This window comes from Jaculus jaculus, chromosome 16 (genome assembly GCF_020740685.1).
Source record: "Jaculus jaculus isolate mJacJac1 chromosome 16, mJacJac1.mat.Y.cur, whole genome shotgun sequence".
NCBI lineage: Eukaryota > Metazoa > Chordata > Mammalia > Rodentia > Dipodidae > Jaculus > Jaculus jaculus.
The window spans coordinates 9857654-9884919 of NC_059117.1; the positions used below are offsets into that span (position 1 = coordinate 9857654).

The 27266-nt window shown below is 46.3% G+C and overlaps 1 protein-coding gene across 11 annotated transcripts in view; it reads right to left on the minus strand.

Annotated features, from left to right (window-relative positions):
- The window catches only part of Ikzf1 (IKAROS family zinc finger 1), a 100436-nt gene that overhangs the window by 34711 nt on the left and 38459 nt on the right, over positions 1-27266 (minus strand). The gene's annotated exons all lie outside the window — the stretch shown is intronic.

Here is a 27266-nt window from a genome sequence, read left to right on the forward strand (position 1 = left end):
TCCCTCTAGAACTGAGAAAGCTTTCAGCAGCACTGGTCCAGGACCTCCGCCTCAGCATGACATGTATCTCCACCAAATCAGCATGTATTTTCATGGGTAGATTGCACTGCAAATGTTCTGCATTCAGCTTTGTCTTAGAAAGTGTTCATAGAAAATTAGAAAATTTCCAAGCAACACAGTGGGTGGGGAAAACTGTTGCTTTCTTCTACCTTAAAAAAAAAAAAAACTACCAACTTCTTTGGACATTTCTTATCAGCTGCTTTCACAAATGGTGTAAAGTCTTCAAGTTGTTTTTATTTTCTAGGTAGACTTTTAAGTTGATTTCTATTTCTTAAGACTTGATATATTTGGCCCATGAGTGTGCATGTATGTGTTACACACATACACACATGGGTGTGCACACATGTGATTTCTCTCCAAGAGCACACTCCAGTGACTATCATAGATAATGTACACAATGTAGCTGCTAAATTAAACTTGTTGATCTAACTACTGAACTAGTGAAAGACTCTCATATGACTTTCATGAAATAGGAATATTTATCAAAATTTTCATAAACCACAGTTTCCAAACTTGTTAAGTCACAGACCCTCCTCTTTTCTACATGAAAAACTTAATAAAATACTGGGTTATGGGCACACATTTTCAAACCCCTGTCTCAACTATTACTTAACTATTTCCTAACCTTCCTTTGCTCTTCCTCTATTCATGATGGTCTAAATCTCCTGAGATAAGTGAGTATTGTGCACCCCATCCGAGTCATTATACACTGATCTGTCTACTTAGGGATGTGCTTGATGGCCTGCAAACAGTGACCGAGTGATACTTTAAGATAATCTGAGCTCCAAACCTTCTACACAAATGTTTCCAACTTAGTGATTTTTTGTCACAGGGAGCTAGCGCCTCAGATAATAAGAGAAAAGGCAAATGTGTTTTAGAAGGCAATAGTTTTATAATGTGAGGACTTCAAAATAGCTGAAAAAGTGTGAAACTCTCTGAGCAGGTGACATAATGTTCATGTGGTGCTGATGGTGAAGGCTGAAGATAAACATGGTCTGATAGGAGCATTCCTTTCCCTATGCAGCCCTTCATCCATGCAGCCGCATCATCTGATGGTGTGTGTGCGCTGATGGGGGACACAGCCGTGGGGATGTATTGGTACTTACCAGTAAACTGAGGAATAAAGGAGCTAAAAGATTAGCATTGCAGCAGCATTTTTCCACTAGGATATGTAGATTTATGCAGTGTTGGGTAACCCACACATAAGTTTTAAACTATGTAATTCTGTCAGAATGCTTTCTATTTTATACATTATTGTTCAATATTAAAACTAAGACAATACATTACTTTACATTGGATGATAATCCTTTTACAAATTGTTCAGTTCTTAGTGACATTCACATCACCCTGCTAGTTTTTGTCCTAAACTTTGATTCTCTAAAACCACAAAAGGTTTATGGCTGGAGAGATGGTTTATCAGTTAAAGTGTTTGCCTCCAAAACCAAAGGACCCAGGTCTGACTCCCAAGGATCCACACAAGCCAGATACACATGGTGGCACATGCATCTGGAATTCATTTACAGTGGCTGATGGCCCTGGCATGACCATTCTCTCTCTTTCTTACCTGCCTTCTTCTTTCTCTCTTAAATAAATAAAATAGAAAAAGACGTTTAAAGCCAACTGTGATCTTAAAAAAAAAATTAGCTATAGCTATCAAGTTCTATTGCAACACAGCAAAAATAAATTGAAAATGAAGTTCTGTTCATGTACTACTTGTATTTATACCTACAGCCAGAGTTTAGGAGAAAGCAGTGTGTGGTGCTCTTTGTGGATGAGTAATAAGGCAATAGCAAAACCCTGGTCTACACTGAGCCTGGGCTGTCAGGCTTTGCAAGCAAGTGCCTTTCACCGATGAGCCCTCTCTCCAGCCCTAAGACCATATGCATGGCAGTTAGTGTTCAAAACCCACACTCTCCCAGGCAGCCTTCCGTGTGGGCTACAGGCTGTACGCAGGCTGTCTCTCTGATGCTCGAGAGGCTTGAGAAACATGCATGTTCCTGAAGCTGAACCACAGCTCACACACTTAGGTGTGTGCATACACACACTTGAGCACACGCAGTGCTCTACAAATGGGTAGCAGAGTCTTTTTTTTTTTAATATATTTTTTGTTTATTTTTATCTATTTATTTGAGAGCGACAGACAGAGCGAGAAAGAGGCAGAGAAGGACACAGAGAGAGTGGGCGCGCCAGGGCTTCCAGCCACTGCAAACGAACGCCAGACGCGTGCGCCCCCTTGTGCATCTGGCTAACGTGGGTCCTGGGGAGTTGAGCCTTGAACCAGGGTTCTTAGGCTTCACAGGCAAGCGCTTAACCACTAAGCCATCTCTCCAGCCCATGGTAGCAGAGTCTTCTAAACAATGAATCATGGCCAACTGATGACATGGAGGCTGAAGCAGGCTCCCAAGCTCTGCACATTTTGTGGATGTCACAGCTAAGCCTGTTGCTTCTTAGCCACATCCGGGGTTGGGGACGGAGCCAGGACATGGGAGAGGCGAGTGTGTCCAGGGACCAGGTATTCACTCATTTGAAGACTGGCCAGGAGGGGGCTTCTCTCTTTTCTTGGCATCCTGTAAAAATCTACTCCTTGGTTCATCACAAGAAGCAGCCACTAGGGTTGGACTCTGGGAAGGTTCTCAGTGATTTACTTTCAGCCGTGTGCTTGTGTCCTTGATAACTTTACTGTCATTTCAAACCACTGTTTGAGGAAAGGTACAGGTAACAAAATGTGTAGAATTTTTTCACAATTCTACAGGCGAAGTAGTGCTCTTAGCAAGAGTGCATTTAACTTTTTTCAGGACCTTCAATTTCACAAAACCTGGTAAGTGTTGTCGTAGAAGATGCTCTAAACACCCGAGATGTCAAGTCCTGTTCAGATCACTAAACTCAGAAGCATCAGGGAGACAGAAGGTGACATGCTACGAACCACACTCTGGTTTGTATCTAGCTCTGTATTTCGTACACCCCTCCTGCTGTTTTCATCTTAAGAGAGGCTCTGATATACTTGAGATATTTTCAGAACAAGAGGGAAGACCTATGCTCCAATTTTAAGTCTAAGAGAGACAGTGGCATCTTCTATGGAAGGCAAATAATTTAATTTGTATTAAAAGTTAAAAATATGCCACTGGGGGCTGGAATGATGGCTTAGCAGTTAAGGCATTTGCCTGCAAAAAGGGCCTAGGTTCCATTCCCCAGACCCTACATAAGCCAGATGCACAAGGGGGCGCATGTGTCTGGAGTTCGTTTGCAGTGGCTGGAGGCCCTGGTGTGTCCATTCTCTCTCTCACTCTCTCTCTCTGTCAAATAAATAAATAAAAACAAAATATTTAAAAAAATATGCCATAGCTTATTTTTTGCATAGTGTCTTTAAGTCATGTAAGCTTTATCACAAAGTCACTAGTCGTTTATTAACAAGTGCTTACAGAGACTTTGGCAATGTCAACAAATGTAATGGAGGGGCAACCTCTGGCTGTGGCTGAGCTACTAAAAGTGACACGGCTGGCGTAGCAAAGAACAGGCAAAGAAGAGGACTATGGGACTAGAGACATGGCTTAGCAGTTAAGGCACTTGCCTGCAAAGCCAAAAGACCCAGGTTCAATTCCCTAGGACCCACATAAGCCAGATGCACAAGGTGGCGCATGTGTCTGGAGTTCGTTTGCAGTGGCTGGAGGCCCTGGTGCACCCATTCTCTTTCTTCCTCCCTATCTCAAATAAATAAATACAAATTTTTAAAAAGGCATACATTGCCATGCTTGGCTAAAGAAGAGGACTATGAACTCCTTTTCTAAGATGCTCAGGGCCAAGTTCTTCCTGGAGTGCTGGTCGTATGCTGAGCAGGGGCTGAAGCCAGATGCCATTACGCCTCAACACCTACACATTTCATTCTTCAGTCATCCTGTCAATTCGACAGCTTAGGGGTTTTCTTGCAACAAGGGGCCACTAGGTAGCTGACATCACTCATGGAAGGTACTATGACTCCAACCTTACAGAAAAGGCAGCTAAAATACAAATAAATTCAATTGTTCTGTCTGTGGACACAGCTGAGGGTCCAGATGTGAGATCTCACACCTGCTCTGAGTGACTTCCACCCAAACCAGGTGCCAGGCCAAAATAGCTCTGGAGGCATCACACCTCTCCTCCCCATTCCATCAGCTCCTGACCCAACTTTAAGCGTCCTGAAGTGCAGCTTACAGTGTCCTATGCAGCCCTGTGTCCTACACGGCCCAGCACAGCACCAGCCGAGGACTGTCAAAGGCTGGAAACAGAAGACGACAGAATTGTACCCAGGGCTCAGACATCAGGATCTACTTGGGCTCCAGCCCATCACCCCATTCTCTCCAGGCCCTTGAATAGGGCACCCCTTTCCAAAGTTGTTCCATCTCCCACACCTAGCTTCCTTCCTACAATGCCGTCCCTCATAGGTGAGAATCATCTGGACTCTTATCTATCCTAACCATCCGAAACTCCTCCACCCTCGCCTCCACACCTCAGTTTCTTGAAGAAGCATGTGCCTGACTGTTCGCTTTTCTCAGTGTCTTCCAGTCACATCCTATACCAGCATGTCCCACCACCCTGCCACTGCCCATCCCAGACCGTGTCACCTGCTGCCTGAGCTTCCTGCCGCTGTCAGCCATGCGGTTGGCAGGTGTGTGCGGCACAGCCTTCAGGTCCTCTTCCACCTGTCCAGTGGAATAAGGTGGCAGTTCTACATGCTGCTCTTAGCAGGTCACAGCCAACTTTCAAACTTCTTGCCAAGACTCGAACATCTTGAGTCCTGTGTTAAAGTTCCTGTACTACTGGCAATCGGTGTCAGGAAGTATCTCAGCTAGTCACACTATTGAATAAGTGGATGAACCTTAGGAAAAATGCTAAAAAAAAAAAAAAATAGACAAGCAATCCCCCAACATCCAAAGCTCACAAACAACCCCTGTGTTTGTAACCATTTTAGTTCTCATCTAGTTATGCACACTAGTTCCTAGGTTCTGACAAAGACATCCAGATCAACTCCTCTCTTAACCTGGTATCTCCCCACTGGCTCTTCACATTCCCCATCCTCACAGACTGGAGATCTGGGCGTCAGTTCTGCACTTGATCCTCACACACTGTGGCTACCTGAGGGCCAGCCATCTCCATCTCCATTGTGTTCCCAGCCTTGAGATCCCTATTCAGAAGCCTGATATCACCTCTCTCTCTCTCTCTCTCTCTCTCTCTCTCTCTCTCTCTCTCTCTCAATCTCTCTCTCTCTCTCTCTCTCTCTGTGTGTGTGTGTGTGTGTGTGTTACTATGACCTTGTATCTCCTCTTGAGCCCTTCTGAGATAAATGACAAGATCTGAAAACTGGCATGCTCTGAACATAACTGTACTCAGAAAAAGACTGTCTGAACAGCACCTGGCTCCCTTCTTCCCACAGGATTTTTGGCATCATGCATGGGAGGGACAGGGTGTTTGTGACAGGCTATCAAACTAGCAAGCTCCCTACTTAATACCTACAGAAGCAGCTAGGCACTCTCAGAAATCCACTTCCAGGAACTGAAAAGTAGCAAAATGCAAGGTAGAAAGCACTGTACTTCACATGAGGTGGCAAGATGCGTGAGGCATTTAGCTCGAAGTTAGCAAGAGAGAGAATTGTTCTAACGTTATTTTAACTCAATGTTGTGGGACTGGTGCTTTGTTTGAATGGGTCCTCTGGCTTCCTCTGGCCAGGGCCGCACATAGCCTTGCTGTCCTTAAACCTGAGCTTTCTTAAGTCAGGAGACGACAATGGTAAGCACTGTCTGAAGGAAGAGGCATGTGTGTTCTGGTCAGAGGACATACTCCACCAATTGGGAGATTCTGTCAAATAGGAATAGCTTATCTGGACTCAGTACCAGAAGATAATACCTTATCTTCTTGCCTTTTTTACCCACAAAGGATCCAGAGTCTATGCCACCAGCAACACTCGATTGATTATTTGTCATCTTTCTTGAGTGGGAACAGCAGTAGGAAGAGTGCTCTGCAGCCCAGCCAAGGCGAGGTGGCCAAGGCACAGGACATCCAGTCATGCAGCTCGTGTCTCCAGCTCCGAACCCCAGCAGTGGCCCTTTTCACTTCCAACAGCTGGAAGGGACCTACCACACATGGGCTGTGGTTGAGGTAGCCTTTCTAAGAGTTGTGTTTACTCTCACCATGTTTCAGGTGGCCAGCTGAATGGATATAAGGACACCATGATTGCTGCCCATGAAACTGCCAAAGGTGTCCAAAGTCTCTGCCTGGCTCTCAGTTCCAGCTGTCAGATCCACTACAGAGCAGACAATGTGGAGAACACAGAACAGAGAAGGAGGCAGTGTGTCCTTCTTGCTGGTTTGCTGTTGAGGTAGCACAGGGGGCCCACAGTGCTGAGGATGCTGTCCGGGGTCTCGTGGATATTAGGTAAGGGCTCTGCCACTGAGCGGCACCTCCAGTCTCTGCCCTATTTTTGTTATATTTTATTAGCATGTTATGAACTTGTCACAGTGAACAAGTAAGCTGGAGAAGGTTCTCTCCAGCTGATAAACAGGTGGTTTAGTAAGGGAGAAATGGACCCAGACCTTCCCCTAAATACTACACATAAGGAGAGAAAGAGCAGGTATGAAAATGATGGTTAGTTTATGGCATTAGCTTCAAGTCATCATTGTGGTATGATCTACAGTCTCCATAGGTTACTGCTCTACCTTCTTATATTTAGTTCATGTCAGTTAGTTGAGGATCCACACCTCTACATTATGTGCGCTAAAGAGCAAGCTTAAGGATACTTCCTAAATATTTTATGCTTCCTATTTTCTTTCCTTTTTAAAAGAACATTTTTTAAAATTAAAACAGTATTTTCTTCTTCTAATGAGATTATATATACAGATATCCCATGGAGTGGTTGCTAAGCCTTACCCACAAGTCCCGTCCTTCAAGAAGAATCATATGAGAAGGAGAAAGAGAAAATTATAATAAAGACACAGTAAGAGAATTTAGATCAAACTTAGAGACAGAAAAGAAAGGAATATTTGGACAATAAGCAAAGGTGACGACAATGAGATGGCAGAAAGAATAGTTAGGTTTGTGCCTGTGCTCTGAACAGGTGATACAACGTGAGGTCCTCAATCGGAATATAGGCCAAGATTCTCACTTTTCTTTTAGGATTTTGCCCCAGAGAAGGACATCTTTGCTAGATCACACAGAGACACGCGATATGTGTGAGTGTGTGCATGCACATACGTGCATGTGAGTGTTGACTACAGATGGCAGGAGGGACCCCCAGGAGGTTTCTGGGCATAGCAGAGCTCTGTGGGTCTCCCCCCATACCCAGGCACTGGGAAGGCTAAGACAAAAGCTGATGATCTCTCCATACAGTTCATAGGTGGCTATATTCACCTGAGAAGTGGACAGGTATGTGAGGAGGGTGGCCCGGAATGTCCCCTGCTGACAAGCTGAGACACTGCCAAAGTACCCGAGGTGTAGAGCACTATGTGAGAGCTTCCATAAACTGCCGGGCTGATGGACTGAATGATGAAGGTAGATGTGGCTTTCCCAGCAACAAACTCTCACAGGAGCAGCAGGTTGAACTGTGGCTGCCAGTTCCAATGAGTGTTTGCAAAAATGAAGGGCTGACAAGAAAGCAAGCAAGCTGAGTGTTAAACCTGACCTGGCTTCCTGAAATATGATTGTGGCATGAGCAGCTGACATGTGCATCAGCGACGTGTGGGGCACACCAGTTCTGACTTGAAGTGAGCGATCATATGCGAAGGAACGCTGAGGGACTCAAGCCCCCCGGGAGTCAGGCCAGGAGGACAAGCAGCTCAGCTCCTCTGCAGGCTCTGCATTCCTTCCCATCTCCAGCGCTGGCTTTGTGTCAGCCCCAAAGATTCCAGGAGCCCAGGCCGAGCTTCAGGGAGGCCAGAGATAATGTAATCTCTCCTGGGACACACAGAGGGTGGATCCTCTGCTGTCCCTCCCTTCCAGAAGCCCAACGGGTCCCTGTCAGAATTCCAAGCAAAAGATGACTCAGCAGAGCAGGAGGAGGGACAAAAAGCACATCTGTCACTGCGCAGCCCCAAAGCCCCTGTGCTCCTGCCTGCGGTGGTGGCCTGCAGTGTGCCCTGGAGAGGGCAGTGGTTTACTGGAGGGGCATTTATGCATTACTCAGGCTGAGGAATCAGCGGAGGCCAACAGGCCTCTGGTGGCTTCTCCACACAAGGTGACAATTAAAACTCAATTGTCTTGGCAACTTGTCCTTGTGCTCATCCCTAAAAGCCAGTTTCTCAGGCACCAGCTCAGGGGATGGCAGAAAGGGCAAGGCAGCTTGACATACCTGTAACTGAGTTGGCATGTCCAAGGGAAGCAAGTCTGGCTGGGATGTAAGCATGCTGGCTGGGGTGGCCACACCTGGCTGGTACACTATGCATACAGGGGTGTGTGTGTCTGTGTGTATGTGTGTGTGTGTGTGGATGAACAGGAAAACCACATGTATGTGTCCAATGTGTGCACGGCTGCATGTGTGTGGCATACAAAGTTCACAAAGACCATGCTTCCTACACAGGTAAGAGAGTCAGTGTCAGACAGCCCATTTTTTTTGTTTATTTGTTTTTCTTGTTTCTTATCTTTGAGACAGCAAGCGAGAGTGAGAGAGAGGGAGAGGGAGAGGGGAGGGAGAGGGAGAGAGAGAGAATGAGAATTGACATGCCAGGGCCTCAGCCACTGTAACTGAACTCCAGATGCATGTGCCGCTATGCGTGCATGTGCTTGCATCACCTTGTGCATGTAGCTAATGTGGGACCTGAAGAGTCAAACATGGGTCCTTAGGTTTTGCAGGCAAGCACCTTAGCCACTAAGCCATCTCCCCAGCCCACAGAGCCCATTTTCACAGGGATATTTCCATTCAGGAGGCTAGCAGAGCACATGAGTAGATATCTCCCTGCTGCTTGAACATCATAGCAGCTCCTCACCACATGAGACTTGCTTCCCAGAGGCCCAGTTCTGGATGCTACAGGCAGATGATATGTAAGAGCCAGGTGGAGTCTCTCCAATACTTAGAAGTCACAGGGAAACACACTTCCCTTCATTTAACAGATACATTCCTGTAGAGTTTCTTGGCCTAGGAGTTCTGGTTTGTGTAGAATTCTAAATGATGACAGCGAACTTCCACAGTGGGAAGATCCAAGGTAGAGCAGGAACAGACCTTAAGCCCTTTAGCATACAGTGGTAACTTGTGTACCTGGGCCAATTAAGTCCCACAGACTGTATTTTATTAGTTCTTCTCATAAGAAGCTTTTACTTTAAAGCTTTCCCTTTTTCCTCCCTTTTCTTCTTTACTTCCCCTTTTTTCCTCTTTTTTTCTTCACCTCTCTTCCTCCTCTGATTATTTCTTTAGCACTGTGCTTTTTAAATGTTAAACATACTCTATACCTGCCCCCAACCATTGAGAGTTTCTATGAGCATGGATTCATAGTAGACGCAAGCTCATTCCTGGCTTGCCTAGACTGCAGAGTTTCTGTGGGATCTCTGACAGTCACAAGATATCTCACCATGTCTCAGCTTCCTCAACATGAAACCCAACCAAATGGCAGTGCCATGACTTCATAAAACTGGAGAGACACAGTGAAGGCCTCTGGCACACAAGGAGTGGCGGGTATCCTCTTGATCACGTGCCATCACCTTCTCCTTGCTCAATACCCAGAACCCTCTGCTTTCCTGGCACTTGTGCCAAAATGTCACACGTCTTGGGAAGGACCTTCAAATACCATGTTGGTTTTCTCTGTAGATACAACTGTTTCTTAGAATTAGGGCCTCACAAAATGTCGTGCCCTTTATATCAGTGGCATTTCTTTGAAATAAAGGAGGTTCTTCCTCTCTTTCCCATCTTTCTCATTTGATTCAATAGCATTCATTGGGAAATGCATGGAAATGAGTAGCTTAGGTAAGTCACGTGTTCTTCCTAGTTAAAAATCTGAGAAGTAGTAAGTGTCATGTAGGTTAAGGTCACTGGATCCTTAGTGGTCAGTCCCGTTCAGGAGCCTTTGAGCTCCTCCTGTGTGAACAGCTTTTTAGTATCTTCTATACCTTCACTTCTTTAACCCTTGGGGAAAGACTGCCCTTAGCCTGCCAGAGAGATATGAAAGAGGTGTGGATCATGGATCTGCCAAAGGTCACTAGGTGAGCCTTGACAAGCACACACATTCATGAGACTTCACCAGACGTTATTTTCTAGTTTATTCCCTTTCCTAAGCCCCGAGTTCGCTTTTACAAACCTGTTTCCAGTGGCTAATCAGTTTATGAAGTGAGGCCTTCTACTAGGCCATGCTGTGCGTCCACCAGAGGATTTCTCTCAGGCATTCCACACATCTGCATGTAAGACACCGAGGGAGTCACTGGAGAATTTTTGAGGGGGAAAGAGGGTCTCTCTGCCTCAAGGAGTGGGGTTCCAGTGCATGCAGCACACCCTCCACTCACTGCCCAGCAGCCACCCTGGGACACCAGCAGCAACATGTGCAGGACACTGGGTCCCCAGCAGGGTTTGTCAGAAGAACTGAGGTAGTAGATGCAGGTTAGGGAGGGGCCCACAGTGGGCACAGGGCTGATTCTCTGGCAGCTCAGCGTTGTGCGGATAGTAGTTCCAAGATGCAGGGGAGACTTGCAACTAGGTGTCATTCCATAGGCCTTTGGGAGTTGAGGTTCCCTGGGGAACAGGAACTGTCTGTTCCTGGGTGGGGGTCACATGGTTGAAACTGGTGCAGGCTGACTGTTCTGGCTTTAGGATGGAGAAGCTTGTGGGGAGGAGAGCTTCATACCCAACAGGCAGAAACAAGGAAGTTGGAAGTCAGCAGGCATTTTGGAGAAAAAGCAGGAACATGAAACACTAGACCTACTGCCTCCCGCAAGCGTGTGAGGGTCCACCAGGTGCTTCAGAGGAACAGCGAGTGTGTGAGGGTCCACCGGGTGCTTCAGAGAAACAAGTGTGTGAGGGTCCACCGGGTGCTTCCGAGGAACAAGTGTGTGAGGGTCCACCGGGTGGTTCTGAGGAATAGCAGCCAGCCATTCTTACATTCCATCCTCTACATTCCATCCTCATCTCTCCCTGTCTGTCCTGCCTTGTCAGGAAGCACCGTCCTCAGAAGGTAGGGCCACCAGAGTGATTGTGACAATGTCCTGTGTCATACTGTAACTGGGTTTCCACATCCTCCTGGCTGTATCGTAAGAGCTCGAGAAGAGGAACGAGGGCAAGTAATGAAATATAGGAATGTAGGAAAAGAGGAAGCTGCCAAGACGCCAGCCCAACCGAAAAGCAAAGACTTATGGAGAACTGACAGAAAGGGAAGTAAGAATAAGGAATTGCACTAGGAGGCTTAGCAGAGCTCTTGGGCCTGCACACACACACATACACATTTGGGCTTACACACACACATCGACACAGACACAGCACACAGAAGCACACGTTCTCAGGAGCACAGATAAACAAAGACACTTTCATAGTCACTTTATGGACAGAGGTGCACACACATGTGCATACAACACACACATCCTCACTCAGACATACATAGACACAAAAATGCACCCAGACACATAAACAGATCTGCACACTCACCACAGACAGCTCTTCTTGCGCTTACTCACACTTAAAATGGAGTTTGAACCTCTTTCCCTGACCTCAGGGGGAAATTAATTGGCCGAGAGGAACTCCCAAATGCACCTATTCCTACCTGCTACTCCTGAAACTCTAATAGAAATGCCTAATATTTCTGAATAGGTCACTGGCTGTTTTTCCCCTGTATTTAAGCAGCCAGAATAAAAGACACAATAAAAATTTCTGAAATTACAATAAAAAATTCAGTTCCAAGGCAGAGATCAAGAAATGGGTGTCAGCTTTTAATTCCAGCACTCGGGAGGCAGAGGTAGGAGGATCGTCGTGAGTTCGAGGCCAGCCTGAGACTACCCATACCCACCATGAGGGTCCCACGGCCATCACTCAAAGCCAGAGCTGGGGTTGCTGGGGGAAAAAAAAAAGAAGAAAAAGGAAAAAGAAAAAAATAAAAAAGAAATGGGCTAGTAGAAGAGAAGGTCCATTGCATTTAGGAAGAGCACATTTTGGAAGCTCCAAGAATCATTTTTAAAATGAGTACAGACAAGGGGAGAATGATCGCTTGGGAAAATGAGAACAACATTGTGAATTAACCCGTTTGTCTGTGGCGTTCTGTTTGTGGAGATAACCAGCACGGAGCTCTGAGCCAAAGGCATCCCACTAGTAGAGTTTAGGGGTTGCTTAGAAAAAACGTGCTTATCTGACATGTCCACAGGCACATGGACAGCAGGCCGGCCCCACTGAGGTGAGACGTGCTCAAATGAAGACGGAAAGTTCCTTCTCCACAGCCGGGCTTAAGGACAGTATGGCGCCGCGGTCTCTCACGCCCCGGGGAAATACTGGCTACCCCAGAGCTACTGTTGCTCTGACGGGAAGCTCCTAAGGCGAAGACTATCCACGCAAGTGGTGCCCTGAGGAGGTTTTCTTTCTATTTATTCATTTGCTCGCAAGATGACACCTGAAATTCTGCAGCGATGCTACAGTCAAACATAGTGCGGATCAAGTGAGACATGGAGAGAAGCTCCCAGCCCGGCCCCTCAGCGCATGCGTGCCGCCTGCGAGCGTATCTGTCTGGCCATGGGGAGGCCGCACGCTGGGTGGAGGGCAAGGGCTCTTCTGTGCTCACCCGTGCCCTGAGCATTCCTTACACGTGACACTCCTCTACTCCACCCAGCCCTTCGCCACGTCACAGAAGATGCCACTGGCCATGGCATTTCTGAGAGGGTGGGAAAGAGAGTGCAAATGTGTCAGTCCTCTCTCTCTCTGGAAGGTGGAGCACGCTAAGGAAGGCTTTCCCAGCGGAGGCTCGCTGCTGGCTGTGCAGGAGGGCAGGCGGTATCCACTGCGTCCACCGCCCCTGACACCCGAGCCGTCCACACCCCTCCTCCTCCTCCCTCCTCGTGCTGCTGTCCAGGCTTCTCCTGGGCAGATGGCTTGGTCGGCATCCTGTGTGTTACACAGTGTGCTCATCCACCAGGATACATGAAAATTATTATTATTGTGTGTGTGTGTGTGTGTGCTTATATGCATGTGTCCATATATGTGTGTGTGCGTGTGTGTATGGAAGTGCGTACGCAGGGCACAAGTCCCAGTCAAGTGTGTTCCTTAACCACACTCTGTCTTATTTTTTTGAGATAAGAGTTTCTCACTGAGCCTGGAGCTCAACAATTAGGCTAGATTGGCCAGCCAGCATGTCCTACAGACCCACCTGTCTTTGGCTAACCCGGTGTTGGGGAGATAGGCACGTGCCACCACACCCAGCATGTTACTTGGGCACTGGGACTCTGAACTCAGGGATCCATGTCTGTATGGCAAGCACTTTTCCCAGTGATCCATCTCCACAGCCCCTCTGCACGGCAACGTGGACCGTAAGAGATTCGCTGAAGAGGACAATGTCGGGAGAAAGGACCGAAATGCTGGAGACTGTGATGAAAGTCCCTCCATGCCTCTAAACTTGCCATTGTGCTGTTCTCCCTGCAGCTTTGAGACATATTCTTGTTTCTGAATCTTGCTTCTTGCTCTACGCAATAAAGCACACGGTGCAAAGACGGGTACTTGCTATGCTGAGCCCCTCACTTTTCTGTTACTTCTCAGACTGTACCCACCATGAGGGCCAGGACTGTACCCAAGCCAGGGCCAGGATTGCTGGGAAGGACAGCACACATCCGGGAAAAGACAGACCCAAGCTCGGGACAGGGCACATCTTGGGGAGAAACACTCAGAGGGTTGATGGTCTGGGGTTCTCTGGCCTGGAGTCTTCAGGGTTGTGGAAGGGCTCTGCTCATACAAGTGTGGCCAGGAACAGGAGTGTTCCCTCCTCTGACATGCTTTCTGACAGCAAGATACCATCATGCTGTGCCAAGGCCTCCGTGGGACAGAAGCTAGCTTACTCCCAGTGGTGGGTACTGGGCAGCTTGGGCACTGGTTCTTTCTCGCCTCCTCCCTCTTCCTTTTCAACGAACCATGTGCTCATGGCTGAGAGAACTGCTGAAGACCAGCCTCACATGCACAGAAGGTGCACATGGGCCTTTAAAGTTGCAGAGGGATCAGGAGAGCCCACTCAGTGCTCTCCGGCGGGGGTGGGGGGTGTCCTGCCCTCTCTGCATCTTCCACACATCTTGGCTGGGCGCTGAGCTGGATCCTAGGGTTAATGGAGACACTGGGGTTGGGGTTTCTGGGCACAAGAGCACCCGCCTTGCAAAAGACAGGCCTGAGCCCTGGACATGAAGTGGCTTTAGCAGAAATAGTAAGAAGACTGCTGATACCTTTAAATTGAAGAAAATGTTAGTAACTCACTAGTAAATTTAGGAATTCGTGAAAAGAGATCCGTTAATCAAAGCACCCAAGTTGAAAATTTTAATTGGAGTGAAAGCCACATTCACTAGCCCCTGGCCACCAGTCTGTGGCCGATAGCCTCTGGGTTTCGGCAGACCACCTGAGATCAAGGAGAGTGCTGACTCTTGTGGTCTGCCTGGGTGTCCTCATTGGCGTCATGTCACAGTGATGACTTAATCAACGTTGCCTGGACACGCTGACCTGTGTCTCATGATCATTTAGCCTACATCACTGCAGTCATCCGTGCTGTTACAGCTCTGCGACACCCCTCACGGCTGGAGGCTGTGCTCACCTGTCCACTGCACACGTAAAGGCAGTGGAGGCCAGGGTGTCCACGGCCTCCTGACGCCGGGCGGGTGCACTAGGAAGGAGGAGAAGGCTGAAACACGCCCCAGTGGCAAGAGTCCTGGGAACAGACTTAAGTGGGAAAGGAAGGCTGTCCACGAGTGGGCCCTGGAGTCTTAAGCTGAGTTGTAAATACCTTCTAAGGCAAGAATGGACACTCAGTGTCCTGGGCCCAGGTGCCATGACCCACCAGACCACCCCTGAAGTCCCTGGGGTTTCCAGCCTTTCTCCAGGCCTGGTGCTTTTTTATGGTGAGATGCGCCATGGATGTAAGGCAAAGGAAAAGAGACACAGGGAGCCATCATGTTGCTTATGAGCACTGTTTCATTTTCAGACAACAAAACGTAAATGATCTGAATGTACCCGAGGAAAAACGCAGATTGAATGTTAATTTGCAGAAAGTTTTGTCATCTGCAGTGACAAAATATTCATACGTACGTTACATATTATGTCAAGATATGTCAAGGAAGGAGGCCAAACAAAATAAAACTTCTGACAAATAGCAAAAATACATTTGAACACCAGAAAAAGAAAAGGCTGTATTTTATGTCAACTTGGAGGCTTCTTGTTTGAGTGACAGAAATACAACAAAAGATTAACTACGGAAGCTCTGAATCAAAGGTAGAGGGTGAAGATACTAGCCTTGTGGCCTCATTTTAAATTGCTGAATTTGAAGTGTGCACTTTGGGAAGACCAACGGAACCCCTGCGCCTGCCCCACCCCCACACTGCACTCAGAAGCCATGCAGGCTATGTGTACCAGGCAGTGAGTGACAAGGAGTCTGCGATTAGAGTAAAGCTGAGCCAAGGACCAAGGAGAATTGAGACCCTCAGAGGACACGCAGCCTTGCTTGCTACACGGTAGGGGAAAAAAGAAGACTAAATAGTTCTTTCTTATCGTGATCATTAGCAATTAGAAAGCAAAAGAAAGTCAGAGGTTGAGAAATCGGTGTGTGAACAGAACAGGATTCATATCCAGGATCATTCAGGCAAGGGCCACGAGCTCTGAAAATGAGATGATTTATCCTCACTGATGGGCAGGACTTGTGTGTGAACAAAGTCAAACACACTTTCTGTCTTGAGGGCCCGACCCATCTGAAAACTTGACTGTGGTAAGTGCCCCTGCTACGTGGGTGGCATGAGAAATGTCTGCTGAAGGAGTAAACACTCCAGTGAATGAGGCAGTCAGTTGTAGGGACCATCTGCCTACCAAGCACAGGTCAAAAGCAAAACACAACACACACACACACACACACCATTACAGAATATTGGAGAGGAGGTGTCCAGTAAATTCAGGGAAGATTGTTTATTCAAATACACTGGAAAGATAGTCATGCAAGCTTAGGTAGTCTAGAAACTTCAGTCTGAAGAATCTGCCCACCTCCTCAAACCTATGTCAGATTGAAGAGGTTTTGTCTCAGTGGCCTGGGTGTCTATTAATCAGCCCTGGGGCGGCAACCACTATCGCCGAGGGTCCACCGATTGCTGATGAGTGCAGGGCTGGGGGGCTGAGCATCCAGACACCATGGGGACAGTGATCCCTGCCTTGTGTGTGCAATTCTGTGCGAAGATTTTTCATATCGGATTGCAACTCTATGCAAAGTGCATGGATTTCAGGTAGAGACAAAAGAGTTTGATGTTGACCGCTTCCAGGGTTGTACTGCTGGGAAAGTAGATATGAAGGAAACCCAGAACATTCTGAGATTAAAAACAGGAAATGGGTGAATTCAGTGCCACTTCTGGGAAATGATGAAATAAAATGTTTCAGCCTTAAGGTGTTGATCATGCAAGCTTGAATTTTTCAAGGTTATTAAGCCACATGGTATGACTTCCTAGCAAGATATAAACAGCCTTTGAACATAAAAATCTCACAAATACAAGGGTTCAACCCCTCCAATATCATGAGTATAATGGTGAAGTCATACTCTAGTCACCATATTATGAAAATGACATAATATTTTATTCAGACACTAACATACAAATTGAATTAAACAAATGGAGTTCATGTCAAAATACAAACCCCCTTATGATAGAAAGCATACTTTTTATGCACTGAACAACATAGGTTTTAAACCAGCAAATGTGTCAAACAAATGCTTGCTTGGTCCTTGGCCCCAGCCAGCTGCCTCTGACACAGCCTGTGTCTTAGCATTGATAACCCCTGTGGAGGAGGAGCACCCACTGCCTGGGCCTCTGACAAGCCCTTCTTACTGACTGACACCAGGCAGTTGTGCAAATCATATCTGAAACCTACCTTTATGAGTAACCAATGCAAATGAGAGAGAGAGAAAGCACAGAAATGATGGGAGGTCTCACCATACAAGTGTTTTCACACTTTCATGACATCCTTCTAACGGTCAGAAGCAAGGCAGTGCTATCTGTGGGCAAGGTTAGCATCCCATGGCATAACAAATAATCAACACCCAATTCATTCTCCTGCCTGCATCTGTGTGTTACCTTGGGGATCTAAGGACAGCCACGGGGCCCCTGAAGGCAAATGAAAATTAGACAGGGAGCAGGAGATGCTTTTGCTTCAGATATGCTCCTTGTTTGGTGTGCTAAATTTCCAACAGGACTTGGACACCAAGTCCTGCTTTCGCACTGTAAAAGCCCAGGAGGTGTGGAAGCAGCCTGAGAGAGGGAAGCTTCACACGACTTCTTGACAAAAAACCAGAGACCAGACTCTTCAGCTTATGGGAGGCAAGGAACGGAGCCTACGGCAGAACCGAGGGACGTACATACTTGGGTTTCCCACCTGGGTTGTCTGAGATAGACGTCTAACTACTCGGAACCACCCAGCAGCAATGGAGGATGCAGACGTCTAACTGTGACCTGATTTCTCGGCACCATCCAGGGCCACTACTGTCCTCAGTACTTATAGGGTCCATACCCTGTCTGCTGAGATTCCTCGCCTGACAGGGGCCCCTGTGTCTGCTTTGCAATTGTTTTCTTATACCTAAATTTGTTACTATCAACTGTACAGCTTTCTGAATGAATTTATAAGCCAAGACAAACTGTCTTGCTTTACCCTAAGTGTGCCTAGAGAATCTCCATTTATCCCAAACTTACCTCTCACAAACTCCTTCACATGGCCACTGTTTTTATGGCACTGGGGATCAAACCAGGGCCTTGCACGTTCTAGGCAATTATTCTACCATCGAACTATACTTCTTGACACTTAAATATGTTAAAATATAAGAATTAATACACTCCATATGACAGCACTTTTTCTTCCTGCTTTGTTGAGACAGGGTCTTGGTATGCAGCCCTTGCTGACCTAGCACTACTACCCCGGCTAGTACAAACTTGTGATCCACCCACTGTAGCCCGCTGAGGGCAAGGATTATCAGGCCGGGCACAACAGGTCTTAGTATGGGAGAAGCTCTTTGTGAAATTGGTAAAGGCAATCATTGACTAAATGGTTCAAACTGGGGGCCACTTGGACACAAGAAAGCCTCTGCTCATGACTCTCCTGCTCTTTTCCCATTATTCCCAACTCTGCAATTGAATTATATACTGGGTATCTGTTTCTGCTTACAGAATGAGGATATTGAAGGCCATTTCTGGTGCCAGCTCTATCCTAGGGATTGTCCCTGAACCCACACATAAAGCAAAGCCAGTGGGCCAGGTCAGCCTCTGCCACTTTTGAGGCACAAAATATGTTCCACTCTTCTAAAAGCCTATAAATGTTTCATCAAAGTTGATTTCTCTCTTTGCTTGTTATATGTTGTATAAAACTCCACTGCAGCAGTTTTCAAATTTTGCCCCCTTCAGGAAAACATAGCTATGTCTTATCGTCTTTTATAAAGTTTAATTCTCTAAATTACTTTCAAGTGTGTTTATGTGCATGCCTGACACATATGTGTTCCTGTGTGTGAGTGGAGGTGTGCATATGTCGTGTTCCCTGAGGTCACTACTTCCTTTCCACCTCATTTTTAGGCAGGGTCTCTTCTTGTTCATCTGTGTTAGCCTCAGCTAGCTGGCCCATCAGCTTCCAGGACATTCTGTCTTCCCCTCCCATCCCATCATCTGCCTCCTGGGATTACAAAACCCCACCGCAGCTTCTGGAGTTTTACATGGCATCTGGAGATCTGAACTCAGGTACTCAGGCTTCAGTGGCAAGTGTTTCATCCACTGAGCCATCTTCCCAGCTCTTCATCCTCTCTTTTCCTCATCATAAACTCAGCAACTATTTCATGAATGAAGCTAAGCTGGATATTAGGTACACCCTGGCTCTTATTCCAGCCAATTTTTGTTCTTTGGTGGCAACTCAAGTTATGAATGTGTAAGCTTCAAATAAAAGGCATTAACAAGTATTAAGTCTAAAGAATCAGAAAACCTATGTTCATTATGCTGAATGACTTGAAGGTCAGTTAATTAACCTCCTTAACCAGCCATATAACCAAACAGGAGGTCTGGCCACTCCACACACTGCCATGCCCTTGTGTACCTGCCTGCTCTGCAGCGCAGAGAACAGTGTCCACCCACAGTGAGGACTTTTTGCCACAAGACCCACAGCCCACACACTCAGTCCATTCTCTTTCCTCAACTGCTGCACTTTCTCACAGGGCATTATCTCACCATCCTCTATGAATGGCTCTGCTGAATCTTACTAGGAGTAGAAAGTATTATTAAACCAGTAACAAAGCGCACTTATTGAAATTGTTTCACCCTGTTTCAAGTTCTGACTTACTGACTTTACTCCATGTGTACCTTAGAAGTGTTGCTGTGACCACATCTGGTATAGTGGTCTGGTTGATTCAGTCTTGAAAGGGGGCGGGGGGGGGGGGGCGGAACCTCTGCTTTCTGTTGGGATGACATGCACAGTCTCAAAACCACGTTGTCTTCGTTCTAATCGTCAAAACACAGTGATGGAGAAGCAGCACCTCAAAGAGGTATGTACTTCAAAAAATGAACCCAAAATTACTGATTTTGACTGCATATATCCCATTCCTAATTTTCCTCTGTAGGAGAGAATTTTGCTAGTCAACTCTCTGTGGAGCATCTCTAGAAATCACCAACAAATCTGTTCCTGCCCCTGGTTAGGACTCACATGAATCCTGAAAAAGTCACACATTGTTTGCAGATGTAACAATTTGAGATTTATAATGCTTCTGACATTCAAACAACAAATTACTGTCAGCGTTTAACAACTCTGATGGTGTGACTAACTAATGGGAAATCAAGCAAAAGAATTCTCTTGGAAATGTTCATGGTGTACCATAGGGGAATTCTGTTGTTATTCCTTCTAAAAGGGAAATTACACTGTCACACCTTGAATATAGTAAAGCATCCCTCCTTCGGTGCCATGCCCGGTTTTTTGTGGGGCTGACAGGCGAGCCTTCCTGGGCTGAGGCATGAGTAGGGTCTCTGTCAGCAACGTGGAAACAACATTTACTGCAAACCAGGACAGATGCACCAACTGTCACGAGAGCCTCCGCATGCCATTATTTCCAAGCATATTTTCTGCCTGGTTCCCCTTTCACTCAAACTTTCTAAGAAATCTTTCTATGTCTATGGTGTGCCATCTGCCCTTGAATGATTAAAGAATCATGTGACACAGCACCGAACTCTCCAATTGAACCCCAGAAATTCTGAATGTCAGAAGAAAACCAACTTGCTTAAAGGTTCCCTTCACCAAAGTAAAGAATGAACATCAATATCAATTAAAAGCCTGAAAGACAAAACTGCTTGTAAGACCAGCTTCACGATGGAGGGTAGAATTGAAAGAATGTTTCCATGAGGATGGTGGGATGTTCTCCTTCTTTAACCTAGGTGCCCAGGGTAATTTGGGTTCTCTGTGAGGAGCTTGGTAACACTTAATTTTGAACGATTGAGCACTGTGATTTTGACCTCAAGCTTTAGCCATGGAATGATGTTTTAGATGGATACAGTGGCCCCCACATTGTTGCCTATGGAAGGTGTTTGCACTAACCAGGGGGCCAGGGATGAAAGCAGAACCCTGAGCAGCTCTGGAATGCTAAGTTTCATCACTTTCATATCATTATCTTATCAGAATATTACACTGTTAAGGAAAAAGGCTGTTTTCAGCAAGATAGCTTATGAAGTGGTGACAATGAGCCTCTAAGGGCAGGGACCTTATCTTATTCAACACTGTCCATGCATTGGTCAATTCCAAAAGATCTCCACAGACCACAGTGAGATGCACTGAGCCAGGCAACATGAGGGTGGCTGGCAGATTCTTTTTGGCTAGCCAGATGCCAAAGGATCCAGCACAAAGTGAGGGAGTGATGTGTGTCTTCGGAATTCTTTTTTTAAAACAATTTTTTTGTTCATTTTTATTTATTTATTTGAGAGTGACAGACAGGGAGAGGAAGAGGTAGGTAGAGAAAGAGAGAGAAAATGGGCGCTCCAGGGCCTCCAGTCACTGCAAACGAATTCCAGATGCATGCACCCCCTTGTGCATCTGGCTAATGTGGGTCCTGGGGAATCAAGCCTTAAACCTAAGGGTCCTTAGGCTTCACAGGCAAGCGCTTAACCTCTAAGCCATCTCTCCAGTCCCAGAATTCTTTCTGAGAAATGGCTTATGATTTCCTGGTTGACAGATAGCAAGGGATGTGGCTGCGAAATTCTCATGCAATCTCGCGCACGTCAGCAGAAGCGAGGAAAGTGACCTTGCGACTTAGCTCTTTGCCCTTTAGAACTGAAAGAGCCTATGTGGATCAAAAGCAGTGGACATGTGAGATCCTGCCTGTTCACAGATCACTAATGGTGAGTCCCATGGAACTGCATGGCCAGCTGTGGGGTGCTGTCTTCTGGCACAGTGACTGTAGGGGAGATGCGGACACAGGTGAGCTCTCTCATAAGCAGGGCTGGCCTTTCTCCTTCATGCTGCATGCCCTGCCAAGGCCATTAAGGTCCTTTGGGCACCATATTTAAAAGGAAGTAGGACAGTGAAGCGAGACAGTAGAGCAAGAACAGCGAGGAGAAGCCAGGCAAAGGTGCAGTGGTTTGTTTTCATCATATTCCAAGGAAAACAATGGACTTTAGGTGGCAGCAGTTAATATTTAGGGAGCCTACAAGAGCAGACCCAGAGAACTGGGAGAGCTCTTGTATACCAGCAAAAAGAATGATGTCTTAGACACATGCAGAGGGGCACCAGGTAGAAAGAGACTTAGCTCAATGCTTGTCTAATCTTCAGTGCTCCCCCACACCTCAGTGGGGTGCCTCCCAATGGGTGCAGGCAGGTTGCTGATGACTATTACTGCTGACGTGGAGGCCACCTGGGCTCCTGACTGGCCTTTTATCCAGTCTGCTTCACGGCAGTAGTGAGCTCTATGCATTACTCACAAACTGCTCTTCCTAGCTCTGAGGGCCCTGGGGTGGAGGTGGTTTCGTCATTAACGGATTCTGCATGTGTATTCATTTGTTTTACTATGTGCGGACAGCAGCTGATACAGGCAGGTGTCACTGAACAACGTGGATGCACTGGGAAATGCATCATTATGTGGTTTCATCCTTGTGCAAACATCACAGTGTACTAAAGCACAGACTCAGAATGCTGTGTGCCATCAGCTAATATCATCTTAGGGGAGCCCCCCATTGATATGTGCTCCATTGTTGACTCAAATGCCATGCTATATGACATGGCTGTGCTTGTTTTTCCCAGAAGAATGGTGACACTGCCATCAGCGGACTTGGTGAAATCAACGGTGAACTTCCATGCTAAAGTATTTTCATTGCCTCGGCTTTTCAAACTGAGATGGTGTGTGAGACAAGGAGATTCATTATTTCTCTTGCTCCCATTCTGTCCACCTGTACACTGCACCTTTCCTCTCTCCTAGTGAAAGTAAACTCCAAGTCTATGAACCTCACCTTGCTTGCTGACCCCTGTGGGTAGTGGGCTGCTTAGGACAGAGAAAGTACTTCACAAACACCTCAGCCCCTGCCTCCTGACACCCTTTATGCCATGGAAGGCTGAGACCACTTGGAACCTATTCCTTTAGCTCCCACTCTTAAATGGAGTGAGATATGCACGAGCTCTTCAGATTAATGTTCTTTCATAACTCTTTGAATTTTATTTAATTATTTATTTGAGACTGTGAGAAAGGGGCAGACAGAAAGACAGTGAGTGTGGACATGCCAGGGCCTCCTGCCTCTGTAAAGGAACTATAGAGACATGTATCACTTTGTGTATCTGGCTTGACATGGGTACTAGAGAATTGAACCCAGGCCATCAGGCTTTGCAATCAAGTGCCTTTAACCACTGATCCCTCTCTCCAGCACCCCCTTTTTTTTAACTCCTTAAAAGAATGATTTCTTGTACATTTTTGATTCCAATGAAATCCACTGTAGTGGCTGCCAATGTGTTTAATGGAGACCACATAGGTCTGAGTAATATGTCAATAAACATAGATTTCTTGTTTGGTTCTCAGGACTAAACAGGATAGGACAAAGTTAGTGTATATAGCTATGAAAATAAAAACTTCAAAATCTGCTATAATAAGCTGGTTTTGAATTTATGAATTATTTAAAGTATTGTTTACTAGAAAATAATTCTCATACTTCTCAATTAAACCTTGTGTTGAACAAAGACCAAATACTCTCCAGATAAATTCAACCTTTATGCAAAAGTTAGTTTTCTTTCTAAAAGAAAAAAAAGATAACTTAGCCTGAGATATTCCAAAGCCAGATCTTGGATATGTAAAGTGAGTCCTGGTAATAGATGAAAAGTACAGATCCCCGGCATCGTGCTCCCCGGCATGTACGTGTTCAGGAGCACTGGCCCTTGAACCCACTCTGCTATACAGGACTGCTCTCTGCGACACCAACAGAGCTGAGCTCAGTAACTATTTCACCACAATAAATTGTACAGCGGGGCTGTGTGACTAACTCAGTCAACAAGCAGCAAAAGGCAAGAGCATGTGACCCTGAGACCTGTGACTTTGACTTTTCTAGTTACACCACTGTACACCTAAGGGGGCTTTAAGTCTCCTAGGACACCAGGAGGCTAAGCAGACAGCACGGGGCGGCCTCTCCTCTGTCCGCCCGAGGAACGCGCTGCAGGCAACACAGCCCACCACGCCCACCATTGCTTCTCGGGCCCATGCAAATGAGAGGATCTTTTTTTTCTTTTTTAATTTGGAACAATCTGTTCACTAAAGATTTTGAGGTCCAACTTCCTGAGGAGACTGATCCTTGAAATGACTGGCTGTCACATTTGCCAAAAAGATGTAAATACACTTTTTAAATTCAAGTAATAGCATTTTGATGATGGTATATCTATGATCAAATGTTAGAAGGAAGGGATGGAGACAAGGAGAAGCCAGGAATCAAGAAAGAAGGAAAGGTGAAAGAAAAGAAAGAGAGGAGAAGGAAGAAGAAGAGGAGGAAGAGGGGAAGTAGCAGAGGGAAAGTGAGAAGGAAGAGAGGGAGGGAGGGAAGAGAAAGGAAGAACAGTGGGCGGGAGAGAAGGAAACTGAAGAAAAGAGAGGAGAAGGGAAAGGTGAAAAAGTGTGGGGGAGGGGAAGAGAGAAAGGAAGTAAAGGAAAGAAAGAAAAGGGAAGGGTATAGACAGAATGGAGGGAAGGAAAGACACAGAGAAGGGAGGGAGGAAGGAAGAAACACAGAGGAGCGCGAGACAGAGAGGAAGAGAGAATGAATTATAAGACACTAACAGCACGATCTAAGCCACGAGGACAGCCTGGCCCTGTGTGATTTCTGGATCTCTGTTCAGGAAACCCAGCGGCCGCGGGGCCCATAGGGCCACACCCTGCCTCCTGAGCCGTAAGAAGAGCAGCCGTGGCAGCAGGAGGTGTTCTCACCCAGGAAGCCCGGGGGCTGTGCTGCACCCAGGTACGGAGCTGGGAATGCCAGAGCCCCGCGCCTGAGCCATCAGGACGGGTGGCTGCGGGCGCTGACACAGAGCAGCGGGCTGGCATCACAAGGTTACAGGCAGCATCTGGCTTCTTCTCTTTCTCCCGTATTTCATCAAGTCCTTTCCATTGCTTCATCAGCTTGCAGTAACATCTTTAGGAACTAATGAGAGGCTTCAGTCTCCACCATTTTTGCAAAACAATTTCACAGAAATAATGGTGTCTGTCTTTAAAGTCTAGCTTACTGGGGGTCTTATAGTGTTTTGCCTATAAAGCAAGTACCTTGTTTCATAGAATTTAATGAGAGAAATAAAGGGTCTCACCAAGAAACACAAGAAGACACAGGAATACAGGGAAGGGATGAAAACAACTCAAAGCCATCTCTTTCTGCACTGAATCATGCTACTCTGCTCGGGGAGGCAGATGTGTCTTATAGCTTTGCATGCAGCTGTGTCCTCACCACTTCATTCTGAAGCAAACACCTGAAGAACGTACATCTGACATGTGGTCACCTAAAATCAACCCAAATCCAAACAGGACCACACCTATGGTCTATAAAACTATGGAAGAACTAGAAACTCAGCAAGGATTAACATCCAAGGTTTTCTGTAATGTAATGATGCTTCAGAAAATTTATTATACTTTTTGAAGGTTACACTCATATGGCCTCCCTGCCATCCTCGGTGGGATTTCTGGTATTCACTGTGGGGTCATGCAGATCTCAGTCAGTCTCTCTGTACGTGGGGAATCCATGCCTCAGGATATTCCTGCCCACGCTGTGGCTATTACAATTTTTCCGGAAGCCTCTTCTTCTGCGGTGGTTTTTAGGAGCTCTCAAGATCTTGCCTGTACGAGGGATGGGGATGTGGCTCACATAGTACAGCTTGGCTAGTGTGTACAGGGCTCTGGATTCGATAATTAGCATTGGGAAAAATCTCCCCCAGCCAAAGAGCTGGCCTATGTGATTCCTGGGCATAAGTAAAGTGGCCAGTCAAAGCTGAGATATGCTATAAGCATCAAGTATGCACTGGGTTGCAAATATTTACACCATTAAAACTGGTTATATTGAGTACTTGTTAAAAATAGCATTTGGGTACACTGAGCTAAGAAAATATTAAGTTCAGAAGTATTAAGTTCATCTGTGCCACTGTTTTCTCTTCCTGTGGCTACTAGGAAACTTGGAAGTCTCTTTGCATGTATTTCCATTGGACAGTGCACTAGATCAGGTGATTCACATATTACATAGATGAGTTCCAGAAACGCTGGTTATCATTCATCTACAAAACTCTCAAACAAGGACTGCTCACAGTCATGGTGTTTCATAAGACAACTGCATGGTGTTTCATAAGACAACTGAGGCTCCCTGCCTAGGGTCAGACTGGAAAGAGCCCTGCCTGGTACTTAGCCTAGGGACATGTGTGCAAGTCCGGCAGGTACGGAGCAGGCTGAGTTAAAGGGGTCTTCAGGGGACATTTGATAAATAATAAAAAGTACTTACTGAAATGGTAAAATAAAAATCCTTACAGATGTTTTTAGAGTCACAGCTACAAAGCCAAATATAAAAACCAGGGCGAAGACTACATAGGTGGAGTGATATTTCCTCAAAATTATCAGTAAATGCATACAGCCTGCAGTATGGCAAGAAAATGGCTTCATTGTTTTCTCTGGATTAAAGTCACTTCACTTAAGCCGCAGCATTGTCTACTGAACACTAATTTCACTAAAGACTGCTTTAACTCTAATACCAAAATAAAATAAGTGGCCAGTAGAGCAGGTACCAGATAATTGTCATTATTAAGCATTATGGTGTGAACAGACGCCGAGAGAAGTGCTCTGGGGTCACTGCAGATGTTTATTTTTATTGTAACCAAGCTCAATGGCAGTGTGGAGAAACTGAGAAAGCTAGGTTTTGCTAGGTTCTAATAATAATAACAATAATCATATAGCTGCCTGCAGGGCTATAATAAAAGTCCTTTTCTCATTTCAGTGGAATTTCAGGTCTAGGATGACAATCCTTCACGTGGAAAAAGTGAATGTCCACAATTGCCTGGGACCTGCTGGACAGCAGCAGCCAGTCTGGAAGCCGTCCATCGATCACACGCCGCCAGATGGGGAAGACAGCGGATGTTCAGTGCTTCACCGGAACCCTGGCTGGGTGACTTCGGTGGAAATTGACAGCCTGCAGCCACATCCCCTGTGGGGGAAGTACTCTCCTGGCAGCCAGCCATGCAAAGACACACCCTAGACCTGTTGCGGGCACCAGCAATGCCTGCCTGAGCTCACTCCTGAAAGTAGGACAGGGACGGCTAGAGGTGTGAGTTCCAGCAAGTGCCTGGGAACTGCGAAGGGTCTGGGAACTTGTGTGGTAGGAGAGCTTTTGACCACCCGCCAGGGTGTGTGCATGTTGCTGAGCCTTACTGAGAAAGTATCTTTGTGGTCACCACGGACGCAAGGACCACTGAGCGGAGTCACCTCCTATCTGTGCACACCTTCTTAATTGTATGTCATCAACGGGACTCAAAAAGAAATCCTTCAGAAAACACAAAGTTTATCTATCCTGTGATTTAAAGGGGACTGTCAAGCTTCACACTTTCTAGAAAAAATTACTGCAAT